Source organism: Juglans microcarpa x Juglans regia, chromosome 1D, assembly GCF_004785595.1.
Source record: "Juglans microcarpa x Juglans regia isolate MS1-56 chromosome 1D, Jm3101_v1.0, whole genome shotgun sequence".
In the NCBI taxonomy this organism is placed as follows: domain Eukaryota; kingdom Viridiplantae; phylum Streptophyta; class Magnoliopsida; order Fagales; family Juglandaceae; genus Juglans; species Juglans microcarpa x Juglans regia.
In genome coordinates, this window is record NC_054594.1 from 23,040,910 (window position 1) to 23,062,476 (window position 21,567).

At 33.0% G+C, this 21,567-nt stretch overlaps 1 protein-coding gene across 1 annotated transcript in view; it reads right to left on the reverse strand.

Annotated features, from left to right (window-relative positions):
* LOC121254509 (putative UPF0481 protein At3g02645) overlaps nucleotides 1-21,567 on the reverse strand; it is a 94,056-nt gene that overhangs the window by 3,936 nt on the left and 68,553 nt on the right. The gene's annotated exons all lie outside the window — the stretch shown is intronic.

Genomic DNA, 21,567 nt, shown 5'->3' on the forward strand with positions numbered 1-21,567 from the left:
GACCTCATGCCACGTTTAAACAGTAATATATGTCAAATCTGAAAAATAATATTTTAAAAAAAATTTATCATCCCCTCAAATTTTATTATATATAAATAAATTTCCGTATAAATCTACATATTAATATTATTATTTTTATATTCTAAATTTAAATTAGTATTATTTTTAATAAAATTTATTTTTTAACTAATCATATCGAATGGATGTATGTATTAGTACACAAAATCACTTACAATTAAATTTTTTCTATCTTCACCTCGCTATATACTATATTTTTTTTAAAAAAATTTTATCAAGTATATAATATATAAATGATGATGTGTAGTAAGGGCACGTTGATGAATCATCCAAGCATTTTTCTAGTTGTATTGGTCTTTTTTCAGAATAAGACTGATAATATTTTTTAAAAAGACAATGTTATATATAGTTATTGAATATATAAGAATAGTTTATTTATTTTAAAAAAATGAAATTTATTATAAAATATATATATATATATTTTTTATATAAATTAATATACTGTTTTAAAAGTTAGTTTAAGCATATTTTCCGTCCACAAACTATTACCCAATGTTACCCAAAGTTTAAATTAGTATCACATTAAGTTATTGAATTGTAGATCATTCATATATAGACACCTCAAATACTTAAGCCTTATTGAACTGTAGATGTTGAACCATTAAAAAACTTGCATTGCTCGTAAAAATTAATTTCCAAAACATTATATAATGTCGTTTTTGATAATTTTAATAAACATTATATATCACACATAATTAATCTTATATTATATACTGCACATAATTTATTAATTTTCTTATTAAATATGTAATATATAGATGATGAGTAGAATAACTTAATTAAATTAATAATAATAAATTTAAAAATATTTTAAAAATAAAAATAAATATTACGTGAATAATATTAATAAAACTCAAAAATGGTACAGCGATAGAATATATAAAGATGCTGGAGTAGTGCTAGCCCGAATTTGTCCAGAGGAAGGCAATTTTATTTTATTTTTTTATATCATCCCGACGTCATATTTAAGATGTAAAATGTTTACAAATATATAATAAAATATTTCCTTATTAGTTTTGTTTACTTAATAAATATAGAGAAAGGAGACAAAGCATTATTGTAGAGAAAATAATCATGTCCTCTCATTTTTGGATTCATCCGAACAAAGAATCATGTCGAGGTCCCACACCTTTCACCGAAAGACAGACCATGTAATAATCGTACTGTGCATTTCGAAAAGAGCCATGCTACAGCCCTGCTTTAGTCGTACGGAAAATGCACGTGTATACTACTTTTAGGTCAAGATTCGTTACATTACATTTAAAAAAAAAAAAGATTCGTTACATGATTGCGCATGATTTTGGATACGGATAAGCTTACTATTCTTTTGCCTGTTCTTTACTATTTTGTGTATATTTAAAATTTTATTTTTTTATTATTATTTAACATTCTTAATCATTAAACAAAATATTTTAAAAATATACAATTTTATTAATAATTATTTTCTTAACTATTAAATAAAAAAAATTTAAAAATAAAAAAAGTATTAAAAATATGATAAAATAGTAGTAAGATTATCATTATTTCATGACATTAGCCAGCATAAGGGCCGCTTGGATACATAGGTTCTCATTTTATCTCATTTCAACTAAGAATCTTCTTGTTCTTCATAAATTATCTCAACTCATTTTATTTTATCTCACTATCTAAATAGATCCTATGTATTAGGACGTTCATTTGGCTAATTATTAGACTAATCCAAATAATATATTTATTTAGTGTTTGTTTCTCTTAGATGTATTAAATAAGATAAATACCATAAAAATATTTCATAGAAATAAATTTATAAATTGACATTATTTGATGTGATATATTAAATTTTAAAATTATTTTTATTATAAAATTGATCTAATTTATTTCTTCCCACATTATTGCTTTGATATGTCTTCTTTTTATAAGGATATTGTACTAGGCTTTCAAAAAATAGTTTTTCTAACCTGGTGTGAGGAGTTAAACTAACCTGGTGTGAGGAGTTAAAAATGATACATTTTTTAGCACTAACATTGATTTTTCTATATGCATCTTCAAAATAACATCTTTTAAGATTGATTTTACATATCAAGAAAAACATCCATATTGGATTATGCATATTTGTAATTGATCATTTCTAATTAAGATGTTTTTTGAACTAAATATTAGTAAAATATTATTATTTTTTTATTTTTTTCTTAAAATTATTAGTTTTATATATTTTGCAATTAGCACCATATTGTACTATCTATTCCTACTTACTCTATGAGCTGCTTTAAGCTTCCTATGTCTTTGTGTTCTGAGTTAGAGAATTTGATTGCTAAGTTCTGATGAGATCAAAGGAATGAAGAAAATAAAATTAGATGGGTAAGTTGGAGAAAACTATGCAAGTCAAAAGGCCATGGTGGTATGGGTTTTAAAGACTTGCACAATTTCAACATGGCTCTTCTAGCCAAACAGGGATGGAGGATCCTAAAGAAGGAAAACTCACTGCTGTATAACATCTTTAAAGCCAAGTATTTTCCAACAACAAGTTTTAAAGATGCTAAGATAGGTGCAACATCATCCTATGTATGGAGGGGTATATGGGAGGCAAAAAGCTTACTTTTACAAGGATGTTGATGGAGGGTAGGTGATGGTAAGGCCATCAACATTTGGACAGATTACTGGCTGCCTCATCATAAACTTATCCCAGTCCCAGAATTTGTCTCACAAGCACAGATGGATTGGACAGTTTCTGAGCTTATTGATGATAACACTAAGAGATGGGATATGGAAAAGATTACTAGATTTTTACCCCCAAGAGAAGCATATGATGTCTTCAAGTTACCACTTCCTACTAATAATAGACCTGATACTATAATATGGGAGCCTAAGAAGAATGTGTTGTTTAGTGTTCGAAGTGCATACAAGTTGCTTTTAGCATCTCAAGAAGAGAGGCAGTTAGGGGAGGTATCATATGGAGAGGAGCAAAGGAAGATGTGGAGAAGAATCTGGTCATTGCAGGTACCAAATAGAGTCAAGATTTTTGCATGGAGAGTTTGTCATAATGGTTTGCCAACTTTAAAAAACTTACAAGTAAAGAAAGTGCTGACAGATGCAAGGTGTAGATGGTGTTACATGGAGGAAGAGGATATAAGTCATGCCGTACTATATTGTTCTAGACTTCAAGATGTTCTACTTTCTCAGTTTACTTTCTTAAAAGAAAATGTTGTTCAAACAGATTTTATACATATTGTGGAGAGAGTAGTTCGAAGGAACAAATCTGGGGAATTGGAAAAGCTATTCTTATGTGCTTGGGGTATTTGGTATAGCAGAAACCAATTAATTTTTGAAAATAAGCGGATAGGTCCATAACAAGCAATAGATCATGCTCTCTCAATTGCAAAGGAATATGAGTGTGCAATAGCAGAATAGCAGATGGGTTCTAAACCTCATTGTGGCTAGCTCCACCCACCTATTGGTAGTCTAAATCTAAATGTTGATGGGGCTCTATTTCATGATCAAGGTAGATCTGGTGAGGGGATGATACTACGAGATGAAACTGGGAAGGTGCTTTTTACAGCTAGTAAACCCGAGCATGAGATTATTGATCCTATGGAAGTGGAATTGCTGGCACTACTAAGGGGCCTACAATTATGTTTGCCTTTAGGAATTCATGACCTTCAAGTGGAAAGTGATACTCTTTTGGTTGTGCAAGAGCTTACAAAAGGGGAGGAGTCTATGTCTATTTGGGGAAGTCTAGTTCTTGAGATTAGAAATATGTTACTAAGGTTCCCTAAAGTTGTAATACAACATAGAGGTTGTATTGCCAATGCTACAGCCGATTGTTTGGCTAAATATTCATGGCATCTTCATGACTTAATGGTGTGGTGGAACTCATTCCCTGAAGTGGTTTCACATATCATTGAGCATGATGCCTTGTAGTTTTTTTTTTTCAAATGAATAAAGCTAGTCTTGTTATCAAAGAAAAAAATATTACCAATTTCATATATCAAAATGACCAATTTTATCGATAAATATTAATATGTATTAAAAATACTTTGTATCATCAACTTAATACAAATTTCATATATTAAAATCATCTTAATACAAATTCTATAAAGTTGATTTTAATGGGTAGGAGAGAGAAAAATAGTAAAATAATATTTGGAGAGTGAATAATATTTCTTCAAATTTGAAGAAATACTATTCATAGCTATGCAAAATTTTGAAGATGCATAATCTAATGTAAACCAATTTAAAGAGATATTATGCAAATATGAAGAAATTTTTTATTTCACTTAACCCAACAGATTAGCCTGCCTAAGTATTAGGTCATTGGCATTCAAGTCGAATGAGGGCACTGCCTACATTTGCCAATTAAAATCATGCTATAATTGTAGTTTAAACACTCGCATAGCTGTCTCACTTTCCATTATTACTTTTATATCCTAAATCTAACCTTGTGAGCGAAGTTCCATCTTATCATGAACTCAAGTTTGCGAGATAGAAGTTGTTTAAGGGTTCTTTTGGACACTTGGAAGGGATTTTTAAGGCTCCTAGTGATCTGACTCGCGATTAAAGAACCAGTCCACATGAAAAATAACCCCTTAAAAGTTAGAAATAAATGCCAGTTGAAATAACCACCTCAGATAAGATAACTCCTACAAGATAGGAACATTCAAAAAGGGATAACTCTAGGAATATAGGAGCTATCCGTCCTGATCATCTAGGGATCATGGATGATCCGTAGTGCTAGGAGTAGCAACCATTTTCAGTTACCAACGAATCCTTCTATAAGTAACCCTCAAAAGGTAACGAATTGGGCTCTCACTATTTACATACACTTACTCTCATATACTTCACAAACTTCGGCATCGGAATGTTCCTAGGACATCCGGTGCTGCCTCTCTACTTATCATATAACACTGTTTGGAAATAGACTTTTAGGTCAAGATTCGTTACATGGCTTTTGGATACCTATAAGCTTATCATCCTTTTACTTGTTTTTTATTATTTTGTATAGTTAAAATTTTATTTTTTTATTATTTTTTAACATTCTTAATCATTAAAGAAAAATTTAAAAAATATACAACTTCACTAATAATCATTTTCTTAACTATTAAGTAAAAAAAGTTCAAAAAAAAATGATATATAGATACATAAACGAAAAGCAAACTTTAATACTAATTTTAACAATGTGTACAAAGTCTCAGTAAACTTTGTCAGTGAGGAGCCTTTTTCCCATTTATTTAATTATTATTATTTTATTAAATTTAGTTTTAAGCATATCTTCCGTCCACAAATTACACCCCAATGTTACCCGCAAGTATAAATTAATTAGTATCACATTACGTTAGGAATCCTTAAAAGGCAAAATAAAACTTGAGAGATTCTGGTTAAAATAAAAGGAGTCCGAAAACATAAAAATGAAAACTAAAATCTTAAATTCTCTCCATCTTTTTGTGTTTGTATTTTTTTTAATAAATAAAAAAGTCATATTGAGGGATAAGTTTTAATGACCCAATAACTTTAATATTTTCTTTATTATTTATCCCTCCATTAATTTGATACATCAAACCGGAATAACACCAACACTACAAGAAAAATGGGTTTTTGTGACCATTTAATTACGGTGAAAAGATTATTTATGACCAAAACATATTAATTTTGGCTGTAAATAGTCATTTCGCTGGTATTAACTGGCCACAAATAAACAGTTTTTTTGTAGTGCAAATTATTAAAAAATTCTAAAAATAAAATACAAAATAAATTTGAACTATTTGAGAAAGAGTAGAAGAGATAAATTTCCCAGAATGCATCCACCGTAGGATATATAGATGGTTCATATATAGACACCTAGAGACACTAATTTAATTGTAGATATTGAACCATTCCAAAACTTAATTTGGGCGTAAATATTTGAGCAAGATGCAGCAGCCTAATATGTCCATGTGTGCAGGTTTTGTGCAGTTATTTAAATAAAAGTGGGATCTACCATAAAAGAAAAAACTAAACTTTTCATTTATGTCCAAAGTGTGTCTATTTTTGTTTTCTAAAAGACTGCAGGACTTGCATTTCTTAAAAGTATACGATTTATTTCATATAACAAAAGTTAAGAATGATGGCTTTGTAAGCTAGGGTACATATAATAGATTATTAAAGAAAGGGGAAGTTTTTAGAAGCTAGTTAACAGAGCTAGTTTTGCTATTAATTGGTAAGGGTGTAATCGGTCTAGTCCGGACTGATTTTAGATAAAATTTAAGACCAAATCGATATGCACCGGTTTTACATTTTCAAAAATCAATTAAGCATCAGTTACCCTCCCAAACCGGTACCTCCAATTTTACTGGTTTCGATCTAGTTCGATCCAGTTTTTCAGTTTTAATAGTATTAGTATTATGGCATACAATGGGATTAATATACTAATATACATTAGTATACTAATGTATACTAATTAATTAAAGTGAAATGTAATTAACATACTAATGTATATTAGTATTATTAATGTATTATGTATTTATCAAAAGGAATATGTTGAGAATTTATTAGGTCATAAAATTTTATTAATATATATATATATATATTATGTTTAAAGCATATGATCAAATAAATTTTCATGTTTACGATTAAAATTTTATCTTATAAATTATAATAACATTATCTTATATATAATTATAATTTATATTATTATATATAATATTAAAAAAATTAATTTAAAATATATAATATAATGAACCGATAAATCCTAAAAAGCATAGAATCGGAACCAGACCGATACCGGCCGGTTTTGAAACTAAAAAGGAATGGGTCCCGGACCAGAGTGGTCCAAAACCAGACTAGACCAGTTTTCCATTTTTCCGTTTAATTTTTACACCCCTATTAATCAATTTGAACTATTTAATCAAGAGTAGAAAAGATTAAATTTCATAGAATGCATCCACAGTACGTAGGATATATAGATGCATGGTTCATATATATATATATAGACACCTCATAAACTTAAGCCTCATTTAATTGTAGATATTGAACCATTCCAAAACTTAATTTGGGCATAAACCTAGAGACACTAAATATTTTCTTTCATTAAAATGTCGTACGTGTAATATTTGTAATAACAACTTAATTACACTTAAGTATATATAGACAGACATACGTACCTGGAGAACCAAGGCAATGGAACGAACTTACTAATTTGTTGCTCAAATGTTGATCTCCGTTGATCGGATCTGCACTTTAATATTTTTTGAACCGAAAAAGCCTAAAGGATACGTTATATAAAGATGCAGCAGCCTTATTCTGCCCCCACGTAATTATCCCCGACGTCAGAATATATATCACGTTTGAACAGTAATATATGCCAAATTTAAAAGTTATATTTTATCTCATCTATTTTTTTTTTTAAGATCAAGATCTCGTCTTATTATTATAATTTTAAGATTAATTTAGATAATAAGATAGGATAATATAATCTTAGATAAAATTTAAACCTTGACTAAAATATTTATTTTTAATATTATTATTATTTTAGAATTTTAAAAAAATTAAATTATTCAATATATTTTATGTAAAAATTTGTAAAAATTGTGATGATAAGATAAGATGAGTTGAGAATCTCAACTTGAGATAGTTTTGATATCCAAACATATTAAATTTTCATATAAAATATAATAAAAATTTATTTTTTCAAATCTTAAAATAATAAAAATATTAAAAAATATATTCTAATAATATTTTATTTAACTTTCAACTTTTATTAAAATTTAACTCATCTCAATTCACTATCTAAACGATATCAAAATAAATTTTGTTTACTAAATAAAACATAGAGAAAGGAGACAACGCATTGCAGAGAAAAGAATCAAAAGATCTTGTTTCCAAAAAATAAATCTTATAGATGTATTGCATGTTCGGGATGTCCGCTATTGAACCAAAGGTTTTAAATTTCATATAATTATATATCTACATATGAATTTTAATGATAACAAATGAATTCAAGAATAAAGAAGTCCCAAACTTAAGTTATCTACACAATAGAGCCAAGTATATTAACGAATCAAGTAGAAGCAACAAAAAAAAAATAAAAATGAACAAGCTTACAAATAAAGCTCTTGAAGTAATTTTGTAGATCTCTTGATAAAACTCGAAATTGAATTAAGGTTCAAAATTAATATTTTCACATAAAACATCAAATTATATTTTTTACATGTGCATGACATATTTAAAAATTAAATGTTTGAATTTAAAATTTTTAGAAGATGATTGATTATTATCTTTCACATGTGTATATTTTGTTTGAAACTTTTAAAAATAATTAATATTCTTTTTTATATATATATAAAAGGTAGATAATTCTATTTAAAAATTTTAAAAAGTAAATTATGCTATTTTATTCTATGTAAAAAGTAAAAGATGCACTTGAATCTTTTTGAATCGAAAAAGCCTAAAGGATAGAGATTATATAAAGATGCAGCAATAATTAAAGTGGCGCATCATTTGGTCCGTTTGAATTTAGAGAGAAATTAAGATGAATTGAAATAATTTATAAATAATAAAATAAAATATTATTTTTTTATATTATTATTATTTTAATATTTAAGAAAATTAAATATTTTTTATATTTTATATAAAAATATTAATAAATTATAATAAAAAATGAGATGAAGTCACTTATGATAGACGTAGACTCTGCTTGGCCTCCCTCGTCTGTTGTGTGACGTGTGAATGTGATCCTCGACGTCAGAATATATATGCCACGTTTAAACAGTAATATATGCCAAGTAATATTTTATCTCATCCTTTTTTTTTTTTTTTTTTATTTTAATTTGAACAAGAACGGATCTCATCTTATTAATTTTATAATTGATTTGGTAATGACATAAAAGGAGATAGTTTTAGATAAAATTTAAATATTTAATAAAATATTAAAATATTATTATTATTTTAAAATTTAAAAAGTTGAAAATTTTATTGTATTTTACGAAGAAAATTATAAAAATTATGATGATGAGATGAGATGAGATAGTTTTATATCCAAATAAGATTTTAAATTTTCACATAAAATATAATAAATAATTTAATTTATTTAAATCATAAAATAATAATAATATTAAAACATATATTTTAATAATATTTTATTTAACTTTCAATTTTTATCTAAATTTAACTCATCTCAACTCACTAAATAAAACATAGAGCAAGGAGACAACGCATTGCAAAGAAAAGAATCAAAAGATCTTGTTTCCAAAAAATAAATGTTATAGATGTGTTACATGTTGGGGATGTCTGCTGTTGAACTAAAGGTTTCAATTTTCATATAATTATATATCTATATATGAATTTTAATGATAACAAATAAATTCAAGTATAAAGGAGTCTAAAATTTAAATTGTCTACACAATAGAGCCAAATACATCAATGAATCAAAAGCAACAAAAAAAAAAAAAAAAAAAAGAACAAGCTTACAAATAAAGCTCTTGAAATAATTTTGTAGATCTCTTGATAAAATTTGAAACTAAATTAAGGTTCAAAATTAATATTTTTACATAAAATATTAAATTGTATTTTCTACATATGCATGACATTTAAAAATTAAATGTTTGAATTTAAAATTTTTAGAAGATGATTGATTATTATCTTTTATATGTGTATATTTTATTTGAAATTTTTAAAAAGTGATTGATACTTTTTTGATATATATATATATGTATATATATAAAGTAGATAATTTTATTTAAAATTTTTAAAAAGTAAATTATGCTATTTTGTTCTATGTAAAAAGTAAAAGATGCACATGAGTATTTTTGAATCGAAAAAGCCTAAAGGATAGAGATTATGTAAGTGCGGCTATTATGCCGTCCCATTTTAGTTCGTTGGGCTTATCGTCTTGCGTAATTTTTTTTTCTTTTTTATTATTTTACATTTTTTTACATATTTAAATATAATTTAAAAATAAAAAAATATACTAATATATTTAAAATCAATTCTTTAATTATTAAATAAAAAAATAAAAAATTTTAACCAACAGTCAAATAGACCTGTTTTTGGGGAGATAAAGTAGTGTTTCTCATTATATAAAGATGCAGCAGCCTTCTTCTGCCCCCACTTAATTAAAGGGCACATGACTTGTCGCCTCCTCCTGCCCCCACATAATTAAAGTGGTGCATCATTTGGTTGGTTTGAATTTAGAGATAAATTAAGATAGGTTAAAATAATTTATAAATAATAAAATAAAATATTATTTTTTTATATTATTATTATTTTAATATTTAAAAAAATTAAATTGTTTTTTATATTTTATATAAAAATTTTAAAAAATTATAATAAGAAATGAGATGAAGTCACTTATGATAGATGTAGACTCTGTTAAGTCTCCCACGTTTATTGTGTGACGTGTGAATGTGATCCCCGATGTCAGAATATTAAAAAATCTATACAACCTCCTACTATTCACACAACCTCTACATACCAAATTTCTTTTAATTTTTATTTTTATTTTTATCAAATATTTAATATATAAATAATGAATAGAAAACTTGAATTAGTTTAAAAAGAATAAATTCAAAAAAATAATTAAAAAAAATATTAAAAAATTTTAAAATTTTAAAAAAATGTGGTGTGTGAAGGATGGAAGGTTGTGTAGCATTCCTCTCAGAATATATATGCCACGTTTGAACAGTAATATATGCCAAGTAATATTTTATCTCATCTTTTTTTTTTATTTAAACAAGAACGGATCTCATCTTATTAATTTTAGAATTGATTTGGATAATGACATAAAAGGAGATAGTTTTAGATAAAATTTAAATATTTAATAAAATATTAAATTATTATTATTATTATTTTAGAATTTAAAAAGTTAAAAAAATTATTATATTTTGTGAAGAAAATTGTGAAAATTATGATGATAAGATGAGATGAGATGAGTTGAGATAGTTTTATATTCAAATAAGATTTTAAATTTTCACATAAAATATAATAAATAATTTAATTTATTTAAATCATAAAATAATAACAATATTAAAAAAAATATTCTAATAATATTTTATTTAACTTTCAATTTTTATCTAAATTCAATTCATCTCAACTCACTAAATAAAACATAGAGCAAGGAGACAACGCATTGCAGAGAAAAGAATCAAAAGATCTTATTTCCATTTTTTTTTTAAGAAATTCCATTAATAGAACTTCAACAAAAGTCAAGAATACAAGGGGAAACATTCGTCATATCAACAGAAGAAATAGAATGTAAAAGTGCATCCCTAGCAAGCTTATGCGCAACTTGGTTTCCTTCTCTTCATACATGTATAGCTGACCATCTTTCTCCTCATCAAAATTGACAACATGTTCTCCTAACTTTTTAGATCTGTTATGAAGTAGTATGTTGCTACTCTCACTCATCCCGAACAATTTAATCAAAAAAAGGAATGAAAGTTGATTTTCAAATAACAGTAGATCACAAGCTATTCTAGAACATACCCACGTCGTTTGAAAGATTGGGTCATCTAAAAAATATCTTGTTTTCTTGTAGAGTTCAAACATGTGGAACAACTCAATAATGAAACACCTATCAAATACCATCATTTCTACAAACTTCTTTGGGGTGTGGCTAATGTGTTCTCCATAGCAATTACAAGCTCTTTCTTCCAATTCTTTCAAGGTGGCCATGTATGTTTCTACACTTCCTTTCGTTCTTTTAAGCATTTGATGTAGATATCGCAATTTATGCTCTTCCATAAACTCCTGGCCAACCTTGCTTTGATCGTTGTAAGGACCGATGACAAGTGGCATAGGCTTGTATACCTTCTCGTTTACGCTACGTAACTGCTTATGCACTTTATACATACAACACTCGTTAGCATTTCTAGTCAACCCAGCATGCTTTCCCTCAAATTCCTAAATATGAGTGGGCAGTATCTTCATGATCATATTGTAAAGAAGTAGTACAAGTCTTTGTTTTTAATACAAATCATAAAATTTCTCGATAATTTTAACAAAGCTTTCTGATAGAAAAATACAAGCTACTAAATTGTTAATACGAATAGAGAGAAGACCTCGTATTCTAGAGAAATAGTACAACTATCTGCTCCATGTATTTGCATACAAATTGTCCCTAACATGTAACAACTAAGACAAATTAAGCTTTCCACTAAACTAGATTGGACGATGTCATTAGCTTATCTTTTGCCATTAAAGAAGATGTACGAAAAATATGCTTTTTTAATAGGATTAATGTAAGTGTTTTAAGGGATACTTGTCAATTTCTTCCATAGTTCCATTCCAATATAAAAGGTGCAAAAGCTAGAGAATCATGCATCCCTTTATGTTGAGGTTTCTTTCTTCCATTCCAATATAGAAGGTGCTTATAAAACATTAGTGGAGTGCCTTACTATCAAAGACCATTCACCAACGTGGAAGACTATATGCAAATTCTACCCATAATTCAAAAAGATAGCCAATGGAGTATTCAAGAGGCATTTGGAAGAAGCTGGGACGAGGCTAGACCCAAGAAGTCCAAGACCTTGCGAGGGAGTGGCAAAAAGGAAGTCGTAGCCCCATCGAGAACATGATGGTGTAAAGGTCCACTTGCTCGGCAAACCCCTCCAAGTCCACAATGCCTTGATACGGATCAAGCAGGACTAGTTCCGTAGAGTCTAGGACTCCGTGTAGATCTTGCATAGAGTTAAGGTCTGAAGCAATGGTCGGGTGGACTGCACCGTATAGCACCCTATTCGGAAGAACCCGCATCGTTAGGGTCGTCATGTGACCTATGAACTTGGCGAGAGGCGTGAGCTCCATCAGGAACCCACCACAAGCACTGCCACGAAAGGTACAATGAGAGGGCATCTATGGTTGTGCGATATTGAGAGGATAAGAAAAAAAGAAAGACAACTATGAAGACTATAGAAGGAAAGACAGGACGAAGGTATGTGCATGAGCTAGTGGGACCGACAGAGAGGAACAAAAGGTGACCATAGGGAGCTAGCAAGATAAGGAAGGAAACCGACGATTAGGAACCTACACTTCCCCTTAGGGCGACACGTTTCACTAGCCATAGGAGGAGACGTGATTCTGCGAAATGAGTGGGTTGAAAGAACGTGGGGAAAAGGGAATCGACAGAGGTTACTCTATTTGAGAGAGGATAGTCATGACAACGGGTCGACAAAGACCGCGCAAAAAAAAATAATGATGAAATTCCAGTCACACACGTGCGTGACAAGAATTCACAGGGTAACTATTATACCCAAAATGCGCTTTGAAAGATAAGAGCCTAACCAAGCTTGTTAAAAAAGTCTACTAGACTAAGCTCTGAACAAAGGTAAGGTTGTGCAAATGGCCTTAGAGTTTGCCATTCAGAAATGAGGACAAGGCCACCAAGGGGAAAATGGCAGCCCACCTCCCTTCAGGAAGGCCATGGTAAGGGGCAAATTCGCTGAATTGCAGATCGAACCTAACCTCGTTAGGGAGGATTCGTCGAGATCCTCAGAGGGCCCACCGCATTAAATGCGATGATGCATCCACTCGAAAAAGGGCCTATAGGATGAATTTATCTGTGTCAGGGAGGGTTCACCGAGGTTCTTAGCAAGGCATGCTGCATCAAATGCGCTAACTAGTACACCCAGTCGAGAAGTCAAGTCCGAAATTGGCCAGAATGGCCTTGGAACCCAAAGAGGTTACAGCATTAAATGCAATAGTATATCCCCTCTGGAAGGTGTCAACCACTTAACTAGCAAGGCCCCCCGTGGGAGTTATGATACAAATACGAAAAGGAAGAGAAATCTAAAGTTATGTTCATATTCTCTTATACTTTCTCCTTTCTACATAATCAATGACCATGACTTTGGTAAGAGCTAACTTAGGCATTGGTAGCATCCTTTGGCCGAAGAGGCTGCACTAGCCTTCTTGGTTTTAGGAGTGAACAATTTATCTAGAACGGAGTGGGTGAGGGTGAGAAACACATCCCTAACAATTTGAACTTGACAACACAAGATTATAACCCTTAATCTCATTTTACCTTTTGCCCACACACTCACTCACTCTCTCTAAGTTGTTGTTCTACCCCAACTATAGACCATTTTTGGCCCTTCAAAGTTCATTTTGCTCTGCTATTGAAATCCTTTATTCTTTCACTGTCCAATATATGTGCCATGACACATTTATAGTATTTTTTTCTTTAATGTTTGAATAGTTGGTCTTGATGTAGTGTTTTTTCCTTTTCTTTTTTGAATACATTCTCTTGTTAATGGAATTGTTGCTCAGAAATTGATTTCTTAGGCTTAACTTGAAGAAATCATCAATGTTGGCACACATTTTGGGTTGGGGGTGTTTTGTTGAGGGATTTTTCGGAAATGCAGGCCATGAAATTTGCTTGGCGTCTTATGTCTATGGATTCTTTGTGGTCTCACTTCCTTATATCCAAATATGGGAAAGGAAGACATATCTCATTGATGACATCTCAAAGGTCTGGTTCGAGGCACTGAAGATCTATGGTTTTAGTTATTCTGGATGTTTGTGAAGCTACCAAAGTCAAGGTTAAGGAGGGTCGGGCCTCATTCTGGTTTGATAGATGGTTTATTGATGGCCCTTTTATGCAATATGGTTGATATGGTGAGGAATCCTTCTTTGCAAATAAAAGATGTTTAGTCTGGTCATACTTGGAATTTGGAATTGTTAGAGCAACTAGTAGGGGATAAGCTGGCGGAGGAAGTGCATCATAGTACTTGTGCAATCAGACCTGGGAATGATGTGTGAGTGTGGAAGCCAGCTCAAGATGATCGGTTCACTTCAGCTAGTGCATGAGAATTAATCTGAGTCAAGGGCGAGCGACATCCGTGGATGGATTGGATTTGGAATAAGCACTTGCCAAAAAAGATTTCAATTTGTATGTGGAGAACTTGTTTTAGGGGTTTATCTATTGATGACAGAGTGCAGTCTCGTGGAGTAGTTTTGGCTTCAACATGTGACTATTGTAGCTCGCCAAAGATGGAAATGTTCGATCATGTCCTTGCGTCTGAAGAGGTTGCACAACAGGTCTGGCGCATGGCAGTAGTGCCGCTGGGGGTATCTTGCTTCCATGCAAGGACCTGGTGGAACTGAGTTGAAGTTTGGATGTCTTGTGCAAAAACATACACCAAGAGGGGTTTATTGATTGGTTTACTGCCAAGCATTTTTACGTGGTGTCTGTGGCGAAGTCACTGCAAAGCTTAGATGGAAGGAACCTAGGAAAATGCAGCGGGTGTCTAGCAGGCCATTCGGTTATGGTTAGGCCATGTAGTTAATGAGATTGATGATAAAAAGGCTTTAGCACCTATTTATGAACAAATATTGAGGGCCATGGACATTCAGTTCAGTCACCGTCCAGTTGAGAGAGCAGTGTTAGTAACCTGGTCGAAGCCATTGTGCAATTGGTGGAAACTGAACGTGGATGGTAGTTGTAGAGGGAACCTAGGGAGATGTGGTGGTGGAGGAGTGTTGCTGGATCGTAGGGGTGAGATACAAGTAGGTTTTTCCGCTCAATTTGATTTTGGCACAAACACTGAGGCTGAGTTGAGAGCAATATTGCAAGGGGTGGTGATATGCAAAGAGTTGGGTTGTAGACAGGTTATCCTGGAATGTGATTCCAAGCTAGTGGTGGACTGGCTTGTTACTCGTCTCTGCAATTTGTGGTATTTATAGGATTTTTGGGATGCACTTCTACATGAACTAGAGTTTAATAATTTTCAGGTGGTACATCAATTCTGGAAAGGCAACCAAGCTATCGACTATCTTGTAAGAAGAAGTGAAGAGGGTCTAAACTGGAGGTTTGTCACGGGTAAAAGTTTACCAAGTCTTTTGAGGGGCATTATCATATTAGATAAATGGGGCTCCCTAGTATTAGAAATTAAATTTGTTGGCTCTATTTGTTTATTTAAGGGGTTTGTTTTGTATGGTTTTTAGTTTTGGTTTGTGATTTTGTGGTTGGTTGTGTTCCACGGTTTTCCTCCACCCTGAATGAGGTTTATAAATAAAAGTTGAGGTGCCGTCCTCTTTTATTAAAAAAAAAAATTATTCGAAGGATTTCATGACTTTGCAATTGGCGGTACGCATAAAAAGACTTTTAGGACAAAAAAAGTTACGATTTAAAGAGGAAAAAAGAGTATATTGGAAAAACATAAAACCGAAATGAGTAAATAAAAGTCAACATTTGCTCCAACTCCAAGTCCTTATCAATATTGTACGTCTTCATTGATCGTGTGGACCATTTATGATCCACATTTGTCAAATTCTTCCCTTTCGAAAATAATTGTATTCTACTGTTTGGAAATGACTTTCACCGAAAGACAGTCCATGTTGGTCGTATGGTCCATTTCGGAAGCAACTCTATATTACTGTTTCGGAAAAGACTTTCAGGTCTAAGAGATTGAAAAGGTGACATTTTTTCCAATCCCAATGTCACTGTGCTTGACATTAGACTGCCTAAATATTAAGACATTTATTTGGCTAATTATTAAAGTAGTCGAGCAACAAATATATTTACAAGTTTATTTATTGATGTATTAAACATATCATCCATTTCACATCAACTTGCATAAAAAGTTATCAATACTTTAACATTGATGGGATGAGATGAGAAATTATGAGAATTATGTGTATTGTGAGAAATTGTGAGAGATGAGAACTTGCGAGAATTTTGTGAATAGTTGTAAAATGATTTGAGATAATATGTTTTATTGAATAATTTTTGGAAATGAGAGAGAAAAAGTTAAATAATTTTGAGTTAATATGTTTTATTATAAAGTTAAAAAATTGTTTGAATATAATTTTGAATATAATTTTTATTTTGAAACCGCCTTCTATTGTACAATTTTTGCCAAGCGGGGCTTGTTCCTGGTCTTGCCTTGGACGGGGGGAGTGGTTTCTCCCTTCCCTTTCTAGCTTCTGGCGCTTAGGGCTCCTCCTTTTCCGTTCTTGCTAGCGTCCCTCCTTCGTTTGTGGTTTAATGTAGTCAGCTAACATTTTTTCTAACTCTCCACTACCTGTCATCTCATTGATTCACCTTTTCAAAGTAAAGCAATCTTTAGTTCTGTGGGAGCTAGTTTGGTGATACCTACAGTAGTGCTAGTTCTTGCATGAGGGGCAGCCCTCTTCCTTAGACGTATGGCTACTTTCATGAACATTGTGGTTGTTATGGATCAAACGGCACCCTTGATCTTGTTGGTTGGCATATCGTTCATGCCTCTCATCTCGATGGTTCCGTCCATGTGTTTCTTATCTTTGTCTTTGGAGCTACTCTGGTTCTTATCCTCCGATTTCATCTCCTGTTTCCTCCGTTCTAGGAAAGCCTGTAGCGTGTCTTATGCATTGACAAAATCGTCTGCCCAATCCATAAATTCTCTTAAGGTGGAGGGCGTCCTTTTGGCTATCTTGGTCATAAAGGGGCTCTGAGTCCAGATTTCGCCTGGGAGGGCAGCCAGGTGATTTTTTCATCCTGGTCATCCGTGGTGAGTCTCTCTTTGTTGAAACGTGTAAAATAAGCCTTTAAGCTCTTCCCTTCTCTTTGTTTCATAGTGAGTAGATATGTGGCTGGTCGTCGATGCGTCCTACTTGCCATGAATTGCGTAAGGATTTGCTTTGCCAATTCCTTGGAATTGCCAATAGATCCGGGACACAACATCCCAAACCAACCCCTCACTATTCCTTTCAACGTCAGTGGTGAAGCGCAACAAGCCACTTCTCTAGAGAAGCCGTGAAGAGTCATATGCGCCTTGAAGTTCTCGAGGTGGTCGACGGGGTCCTTGGACCCATCATATAGTTCGAATTGTGGGACTTTGAATTTTGCTGGCAGAGGCACGACCATGACCTCCTCACTATAGGGAAGGTCTGTTTGAGTCAGTAGCTACTCCACGGAGGAGGAACCTCCCATCTTCTTCGCCATTTATTGATATTTATCAACCAAATTGTGCAGTTCGTCATGCAGTCTTTTCTTTTCAATTTCATCACTATTTATTCCTCCTATGATGTGCGCGTCTCCCTCAGCCTACTCATTTTGAAGTCGGGGGGGGGGGGGGGGGTGGGGTTGTCCTTTTGTTGCTTCAGCTATTTGTTCTCCTTTTGCAATTGCTCAACGACCTCCATCACTTGTTTCAGCCTTTCTTCAGCCTTCACCAGTCTTACTTCTACATATGTCATGCTTGATTCTGGGTCGCGGTTTGTGTGTGATCGAGTAGTCGACATGTGAAAATCATATTGAAGTCTGTAAGTATTCTACAGACAGTGCCACTATAGAAGATGTGTTTCACACCACCATGCCTGACCAAAACACTCTTACTTTGTAGGAATTATCTTATTTGAGATAGTTATTTCAATTGTAGATATTTATAATCAACCCCAGGGTCATTTTTATGTAGTCATGATTATGGGCTTTTCAGTTGTGGGTTGGGCCACTATTGGACCCAAACATCCTCTCCAATACCAAAACACTGCCGTCTGACACAATTGAATTGTTTGAAATGTAGAACGAGCATGAATTGTTGATTTTAAAACTAAAAATGACATCTTAAAATCGTGTGGTTAATAGTGGGTAATGCCGTAATTTTAACACATTTGATGGCAAAATGGGGACAGAATTTCAAAACACAAGCCAAAAATAAAAAGCTGCCTGTATTGAACTGTCTAAAAAGTATATATAACAATTATGAACCGTTGACTTTAAGGACAAAAATGGCATGTTCACCATAACTTTATGAGAGCTGCTACAGGGAAGCCTCCACGAATGTGCCAAGGTGGATAAGTGCAGGAAAACAAATAAAAACAAAAAACAAAACAATTTTTTTTTTAAAGAAGAATTCCATTTATAGAACTTCAGTTACAATCATGAATACAATGGGGAATAATTCCCATATCAACAGAAGAGATGGAATGTAACAAAGCATCCCTAGCAAGCTTATGAGCAGCTTGATTACCTTCCCTCCTAACATGTGAAGCTGACCACTCTTCATAGCTATTCAACTGAATCTTGACATCTTCAATGAGCATACCCATAGCTGACCAGTTCTCCTCTCTGTTGTTTATTGCTGAGATGACTGTCTTGGAGTCGCCTTCAAGGATGATCCTTTTGATTCCCAACTATAGACCAAAACAAGAGGCTTCCATAGCTCCCATAGCCTCTACCAACAAAGGGTCAGGGAAGAGGGGTCTAAATTTCCTTGAAGTTGCCACAACCCTCCCATTCCAGTCCCTGATGATTAGGCCTATCCCAATCTTGCATTGAATTCTATCGACAGCAGCATCCCAGTTGAGTTTATATATGTTTTCAGGGGGTGGGTTCCATGATGAGTTCCTGTGTTGCACTGAAATTTGCTAAACTGACTAATTGATAAGGCTAGAGTTCAATTCATTTAGAGTTTCCTTAGCCAGTTTAACCACTGAGTTGGGAAAACTGAACTCTTGTTGGAAGATGAAATGATTTCTCCTCATCCAAACTCTTCTAGCCACCACAACAAACTCTTCAACCAGTTCCTTGCCTCCTGAATCCTTCCGCTCTGTTATGAGATTCTTGATTGTAGTTTTGGGGGAGGAACAATTTTGAAGTTTCCTTGAGCACTGGTGCCATACATCCTGAGAAGCAGGACAATTCCAAATGGCATGAATGACACTCTCCTCTTCCAGGTAGCATATAGGGCAGAAAGGCTTTTCTATGATCTTCTTTTTAAAAAGATTTTGGTTGGTAGGCAGTCCCTCATGGCTGGCTCTCCACAGGAACAGTTTGTCAGTAAGAGTGATTTGAAGCTTCCACAAGTTCGACCAAAACCTCTCATCATTAGAGCTACTAGAAGCCTGGCCCCTCACAAATTCCATGAATTCCATCTACATGTGGTAGGCACTCCTCAAAGAAAAAGACCCTCGAGTAGTACCAGACCAAATTAGTTTATCAGGGTTGTTGTTATAGCTAATAGGGATATGCTTGATCAAAGTAGCTTCTTCAGGTAAAAACAGATCCTCCACCATACCAGTCTTCCATTGTTTTGTGCCAGGATCAATTAAGACACTAACAGAAGCCTCGGGACTCAGTACCCTCACTGGACTCATAATCTTAGCATATGGAAGTTTTGAAACCCACTTATCCTCCCAGATTTTAATAGCTTCACCATTTCCTACTCTCCACCTGGTGCCCCTTTTAACAAGTTCTCTAGCATCCATAATACTCCTCCAGATGAAAGAAGGCTTGCTTCCTAGTTTGGCTTGAAAAAATTCACTGTGGGGAAAATATTTAGCTTTCAGTACTAGAGAAGCTAAAGCTTGAGGATGATGCAGTAGCTTCCAACCTTGTTTTGCCAGCATTGCAAGGTTGAAGCTATGTAATTCTTTGAAGCCCATGCCACCAGCTGCTTTCAATTTTCCCATTGTCTTCCAAGATACCCAATGGATTTTCCTTTCCTCTTCAACCTGACCCAACCAGAAATTTCTCATAACCTTGTTTATATCTTTTAGAAGGGACCAAGGTAGTTTAAAAACCCTCATGCTATAAGTTGGCAAAGCCTGCACCACTCTTTTAGGAAGATTTCTTTTCCAGCTTGTGACAACAATTTGACTCGATAGCTACTTAACCTTTGTCTGACTTTGTCCATAATAGACTTGAAAGATTTGTATCTTGACCTGCCTATTAGAGAGGGGAGTCCAATATATTGTTCATAAGGAAGGCTAGATCTCACCCCTGCAATGTTCAAGATAATATCCTGGTTTTCCTTTGGAGTGTTCTTGCTAAACTGTATTGAGGTCTTCTCTTTGTTTAAACATTGGCCTGAAGCTTTTTCATAAATGTTAAGCAAAAAGATCAGCCTGCTCCATTCAAGGGAGTTTGCTTTGCAAAAGATTAAGTTGTCATCTGCAAATAGCTGATGGTTTAGGTGTATTCTGCTGCTTGCAATAGGGACACCCGATATTACTTTTGAGAGTTGAGCTTGGTTGAGTATAGAGCTTAACACTTCTGCACATAGGATGAAGAGGTAAGGAGACAAAGGGTCTCCCTGCCTGATTCCTCTAGTCGGCTTGAAAGGTTCTTAAGGGATGCCATTGAGTAGAATGGAGTATGACACAGATTCCACACACTTCATCACAAGTCTGATCCAGTTTTCAGCAAAACCCATTTTCCTCATCACTTCTCTTAGGAAAGCCAATTCAATACGATCATAAGCTTTGCTCATATCCAGCTCCAAAGCCATGAAATCCTATTTTCCTTTCAATCTGCTATTCATGGAGCGTAAAGCCTCAAAAGCCACTATAATATTATCATAGATTAATCTGCCTGGGACAAAGGCTGCTTGGGTAGGGGAAATAATGTCTTGCAGTATAAGCTTCAATCTGTTGGCAATGGCTTTTGAGACAATCTTGTACAAAACATTACAAAGGCTTATAGGGCGTAAGTCAGATACTTTAGAGGGACAATTTAGCTTAGGAATAAGGGCTATATGAGTAGAGTTTATAGCATCAAAATGGCCTTTAGAGTCGAGTAAGAAAAGAGCAGCTTCACTAACCTCAAGTCCAACCGTGCCCTTATGG